Raw genomic sequence first — 7201 nt, 5'->3', positions numbered from 1 at the left:
TATTTTTTTAAATTCTACTCCACAATATTTAAAACAAATTACATAAAAAATAATAAAATTATTATATTAAATGAAATTAATGTTAAGTGATAATAATAAATAATATGGCTAGCTAAACATGGATCTTCATATGTTTTTATTTTAAAATTTTATATTTGGATATATTTTTTATTGAAATGATTATTAATTTTTTAGGATATTAATATAAAAATACTAATAATAAATAAAAATAAAATCCTTAAAAAATGTAATTGCTCTCCCAAAAATCTTTAAGGAATTCATTGTAGGTTGCGTCGATTGGTGAATTTTTTCGTTGCTCAATCTCTTTTGAGTTTATGTTTATCATTTTTTTATATCTAATTTAATTTGTTTATTTTTTTATGTGATTATTTATTGTGTAAAAATATTTAATATTTGTTGAATAATTGTTGGATGTTTCTTAGATATTTGTTAAATATTTGTTTGATTATTTGTTATGAAAATTGTTGTGAAAAACTATTAGATATTTATTGTAATTAATTATTATGAAATTTTTGATTATTGATTAGATTATTTGTTGAGTAATTGTTTCATTTAATAATTTAATTAAATTGTGAATTTGTGATGAGGTGTTTTTTAATTGTATTAGTTGTTACTTTAGTACTAATTGTTAGTTACACTAATTAATAATTGGATAGATATGATAGGTTTTGTACACCTAATAAGCCAAAATTTTTAAATGGATGTACATTGTATATTTTTGAAATATTGATTATTATAATCTCAAGTTTGAATTAATAAATTTTATGTAATATTTATAATTTTTTAAAATTTGAATTTAACACGCCCTAAATTTTATTTATAGTTCCACCATTGACGGTGTTAATGGCGAATTGATGTGCCGTAAAAGTAGTAAGCATAGAAGCTTTTAGGGTCATTCTTTCGCCTCACTCTATGAATTTGAGGGAGTACATGAAACTTTATTATTTTTTTTTAGGGTTTAGATTATATCTTGTATGACATTCTCATCCATGTAAGCTAGCATCTTTATGGTGTTGGATTTGATGGAACTTGGTTATAAAATATTATTCTCGATTTCTAATTTATTTCGGCATTAAGATTCAATTATGGCAATGCTTGATCTGCGAATTTCATTAGAGAGTGCCCGAATTTATAAGCATAGGTTATTCAGTGAGAGTCCAAGCCTATGACTGATTATATGCTTAGTTAGCTAGAGCCAGAGTGTGTGAATGATCTCATGTATTTGAAAGAGTTTAAAATCATCTCTCATGGTTAGGATGATAAGAACTCTCCGAACTAGAGTGATCTAGTAATGTGGTTCATGAAATCGAAATGCATTCAAGGGGAGAATATGCGAATACTTGCTCCATCTTGTCTAGGGGTTAGTCGCTTAGAAATAAAAGATTGTCTATGAGAGGAACCTCCGTGACCCAATGATCATAATTGTTAGTTCTGCCGGTGTAGTTTGTAGTTTAGAGAATACTCAAACACTCATTAAGAACTCACATAAACCAAACAAAAAGAAGACACACAAGATTGGTAACCCAGTTCGACGTCCACTTGTCTATGTCTAGGGGCCAAGCCGGATAAACAATTCACTAAAAGAGGTGAAAATAATTGAGTACAAACAATTTGTTACTCACTCTCATAAATAAAGATATCTACCCTCTCTAGATTGTCTAGTGCCCTCACACTCTCCTCCTCAAAAGGTCGCACACAATTTTAGAGCAAGGTAGCTTATATAAACGCCTCAACGTCCCAAATATAGCACATACCTCTTTTACAATCTCCGTGGCTACTAATTTAAAAACCTTCTAAAATTAGATGTTACAACTCTTGTTGTAACATAAATTGCAACATGGCCCTAACTGCTGACTTGACTGAGTTCTGGTTATGTTAGAAACGACCTCAAGACCCATCAACCTCCCAATCATGCTTAGTTCGAGTCGGTGCAGCCAGATCACCTGATCCCAACCATTGGCAACTAGCCGAACTCCTTAGTTCCTCATCACACAGTCCCCTTGCAAAGGGCGCACGTCCTTGTGCGTCTTCATGAAACTTACCAAACTTGATTTTCAATTCATCCAAGTTTGGCCTTCAAATCTTCTCAAAAAAGATCTTCAATCAATCATGCCAATCATGCCAACAATAGGCATGTCTTCAATCATACCCTCAATAGTCTTCAATCATACCTATTAAGGTTATTTAAATCATACCTTCAATAGACTTCAATCATATCATTGATAGGTATTTCTTCAATTAATCTTCATCCATATTTAGTCTTCAATCAAATCACCTAAATATAGTCTTGATATGATCTTGTCTTCAAGTTGTAACACATACCAAAAATTGCTTTACCAAGATCTCCAAGATATTTGCCTCCAAGCCAAGACTCCTAGCCACGTCACCATGCTTTACCATGTCATCATCTATGGATGGAGATTAATTGAAGAAATACCTATCAATGGTATGATAGCTTTACCAAGATCTCTAAGATATTTGCCTCCAAGCCAAGACTCCTAGCCACGTCACCATACTTTATTATGTCATCATCTATGTCACGTCACAAAGGTTACCACATCATCTTGACTAGGTGTCAAATCATGCTAATAATAGTGCAGTTACACTAACAATAATGAATTAGGTCATAATCCATAAATAGAAGTCATCATCTAGAACAAGCAAGGGACAACTCATAGGAGCACCATTCTGATTATCTTAATTTCTACAAGATTACATTCAAGTTTCTTAGAAGCAAAAATCTTGATTTTAGTTAGTTTTCTTGGTAAACACTTAAACAACACTTTGACCAGCTAGATAATATGAGGAGAGCTAATATTAGTATTCAATCCCCTCATGGGATTGACCTTTACATATTTGCACGTTTTTGCTACTTGATATGGGAGGTGAACTTGTGTCCCATTAGGCATGCTTGCAATTCATTAACGATATGAAAATCTTGATCTCAAAATCAAGTGTTTGTTGGATGTATTTGAGGGTTACCATATTGTATGCCCTTCTCTTTCATTTTTTTTAATTATTCATATTATATCTATCAGAGTTTTATTACTATCCTAAATAGTTTAATTATTATTTTAACCATTCAAATTGTTCTTTTATTAGTTAATATTTAATTATTATTCTCATATAACTCAAATAATAATTATTATTATTATGTCAATGATTATTAAAATTATAGTTACTAATATTTTTAATTATTATGTTTGCCATATATCATGGTGTCAAATGGGTCTTGCCAGAGTGCCACGGGAGTGGCATGGGGCAATATGACCCTCTTGCTAACAGTGCAAGACCAAAACAACCAACAAACCTTTGATCTCATCTTTGCATGAGGCATGGCACAAGCCCGGTCGGGCTTGTGCTAACCGGTCTTGTGCTACGTAGGGCTAGCCCGTTTAATTTTATTTTTATTTAAAAATCATAGATGCAAAAGAATCCCCAAAATTTGCCTCTAAAAAATAATAATGATAATGATAATGATAATTCTCATTTCAAAATTTTAGATATACATGAACCAGAGCTATTTTTACATGATTTATTAAAATATCTAATAAAATTATTTTATACCATGTCTATTTTCCATTTTCAATTTTCTATTTCCTATTTTCACTTGTATAAAGATACAATTTCAATTTTAATATATATATAGGTGAACAGGAATATGTGGATGTTCACAAATTAGAAAAAGTTAGAGAGAGAGAGAAAGAGAGAGAGATAATACTGTGGAGAAAGAAAGCAACAGTGTCAAGTACATTGACCAAAACCATGTATGGGGTGGACATTAGTATTGTTCTGATGAGAGATTCAATGATCCACATTCTATCACACATTCATAAAATCACTATTTTATTATTCACTATTTATGGCTGGGTGAGGTGAGAAGGTGTTTGTGTTTTTATTATTATTTTTTTTTAATTTTGGGCGTACAAATGAACTTGGATTACTTGAATTACATGAGTACTATTCCAATGAATGATCTAATGATTAATATTTTATCACATATTTATTATTGTGTATCACATTTTTTTACTATTCATAAAAATCACTATTTTATCACACTCTACTGTTCATAAAGTTTACTATGCATGCCGCATGACAACCATTAGATTGGGAATGAACAGTGTTTTGTGAACTTTTGTAGATAACGAAGCCACGCCCGTTGTCAAATTATTACTCCCATATGTATATATTTACAATAATTTTTTTTTGTTTGTCTTATATATAACATATTTGAAAATTTAATTTAAAACATATCCATTATTTAGTTTCATATAAATTATACAATACTAACATTTAATCCTAGGGGGTTGTCTTACCCTCATCAACTCTGTTTTATCATCTCTCCCAGTTTACTGGATGTCAGTTTTCAAACTTCTAGCCTGGGTAATCCATGAGATTGATAAAATCAGGAGATATTTTCTTTGGAAAGGACCAGATCTGGGGTCTAAGGGGATAAGGTTGGTTGCCTGGAAAAGAATTTGTAGACCTCGTAGCATGGGCGGTTGGGGAATCCTTGATCTCCAGGTTTTCAACAATACCTTGCTAGGGAAGTGGTGGTGGAAGCTCACCACCAAGCCGGTCTCCTGTTGGACAAAAATTGTCAATGCCAACTATGTGATAAGAGATTCACCTAATATTTTATATCATCTCCCACCAAGAAAAAAATCTTTCTTCTGGGCCTGAATTAATGCCATTCTACACTTCTTTTGATTCTGCATACCCAAATCAATTGGAAATGGCGACAAAACTCTATTCTAGTTTGATAAATGGCATGATGGTCAATCCCCAAAAGATCGTTGGATATCATTTTTCTTGGACTGCACTTGTACTTGGATTATTTTAAGACAATTTATTCATATAATTAATTCAGGTTGTAATCTATTCAGGACAGCCTCCGTTGATGACTTTACTGTATTAATGAATTTTTTTCCGGACTGTGCAATTGATCAAGAGGACTCTTATACCTGGTCTCTAGACAAAAATGGAACCTTCTCTATTAAATCTTTCTATAATTTCTTAATTGATGGAGGAATTCGTAGTCAACTTTATTCCAAATTCTAGAAGACAAAAACCCCTAGCAAAATAACATTATTCTGTTGGCTTGCCTAGGAAAACAAAATTCTTACTCTCGATAACCAATTCAAAAAAGGTTGCAATCCTAATGCCAGTGACACATGTATTATATGTTATAATAATTCAGAAACAGTGGATTACCACTTCATCGATTGTTCATTTTCGGAGAGAATTTGGTCTTTTTTTTTATGTTTGTTTAATATTGCTACTCTCCCATCCTCTGTCTACAACATCTGGACCATTTGGATCCCCTCCCTGAATTCTACTTCAAGGATACTTTCTGACCTATGCACTAGAGCCATTTTCTGGAATATCTAACCAAAAATATTCATCCATTACTTCTATACTCTATAAGATACCTAATATGCTTCTTTCTTGGATTTTTGTAGACTCGATGTCTTTTTAGCAAGAACCAGCTGATGCTGCTCAGAAGATCAAGCGTTCCATTAACTTCTTGAGCTCCAGATCCACCGATCCTACAGGTGATACGGTGCATACCACAGACCGGGAGTAATCTGCTTCTCTTTTGTTGCTGGAAAGGCCTTTGTCTCCAGATGGTTGACTTAGCCAGCTCAGCTCGTTATCTTTTCCCTCTTCTTCTTTAGTGCATTTTTTCTAGTACTGTTTACTGCTATCCTCATCCCTGGTGAGGATACCAACTCCTTTTATTATTGTTTGTCAGTTCGGTAATTTTCCTTCAGTACTTGGTACTCTCTGTTCCTCTCTATTTCCTAATAAATTTGTGATTTATCCACTTTATTCAAAAAAAACATTTAATATTACATACTTGTGACAATTCTTTCTCACATGTTTTATTTTAAAAAGTATTTAATAAAATTAGTTTTAGCTTTTAAGACATATTCTTTCAATTATATGTAAGTTATATATAATTTCAAGATTATACATTAATATAATTTCAAATTTCAAAATTTCTGTTATTAAAATACTTATATGAGAGGTGAGATCATGGAATTCAAATCTGCATGTGAAGCAAGTAGAATTTTAGCAATATATTTACCCTCATCCAGCCAAAAATTATAAAGAAAAAAATACATATTTGCCAGCCTTGATGTAAATCTATATGTGTGATTTCATACAATTCTTAGTATACATCATCTTTTTCTGGAAATAATAACCGTTTGGTTTACTACTGTTAACTAAAAATATGATTATTTTGTTGGGAGGAGGAATTTGGAACTTGTGGGTTGTAGGCTTAAAGGGGAAGGAGATGTAGAAGCAATTAATAGGCTTTATCAATACAAACAAATAAATTAAAGTAGGAATAAGTACCCTGTGGGACAAACTTCCCACGACTTTTAAAGTATTGATGAACACGTCACTACATCCTCATTTTGGGCACGCCAAACTGACCACTTAACACACTTAAAGTTTGCATAGAGGATGTCTTATACGGAGTCATAGATCATATAAATCAGATTCTTCTAAAACAAATTAACTAATCCTACTCAAAATCAAAGTAGATAGCTTGCTTTAACTAATCCTTTTGCTCAAGACGATTCTTGTTTTGATGCCGTTTGACATGTTATATTGGCATTTCTACTTCTACTCTTGGCATATTTCTCTTTCTTATATCTATAATATTGAATAAAAGGGAAATTTGTATTTATTCATACAAATTTGTATAAGCCTAGGCAGAATAAATGGGGACGGGGCCTGTGCGCACACGTGATTGTTGGGACCACTCGTACACAACTACTATTTACACTCCCAAAAATATGCCCTCACCCATGATTCGAACTCTCACCACCGAAGTCCAAACAAAAGCTCCATTAATCACCAAGAAAAAAAAGTCTTTTCAAGTCACAAGATGGAGACATAGTGATCACGGAGTAATAAGTAGAGAAACAGAGGGGAAGATAATAGAGAATAGGAGAAAGAGAGGAGGAAAGATAGGAGTTTAGAAAGATAATGAAGGTTGCTAAACTTCTCGTTTTCATTGACCATATTTAAAAGGGAATATAACCCTTCAGCATGTTGTTGCCTTACATCATACCGACCGGAAAATATCATTCATTAGAGCTTGGAATGTAGAAGGGGCGTTTGATAGTCCAAAAGGCATTATGAGGAATTCGTAGTGCCCCTCATG

This window comes from Dioscorea cayenensis, chromosome 11 (assembly GCF_009730915.1).
Source record: "Dioscorea cayenensis subsp. rotundata cultivar TDr96_F1 chromosome 11, TDr96_F1_v2_PseudoChromosome.rev07_lg8_w22 25.fasta, whole genome shotgun sequence".
Taxonomy (NCBI): Eukaryota; Viridiplantae; Streptophyta; class Magnoliopsida; order Dioscoreales; family Dioscoreaceae; genus Dioscorea; species Dioscorea cayenensis.
The sequence above is the reverse complement of the archived record's forward strand: the minus strand, read 5'-3'. Positions refer to the sequence as shown.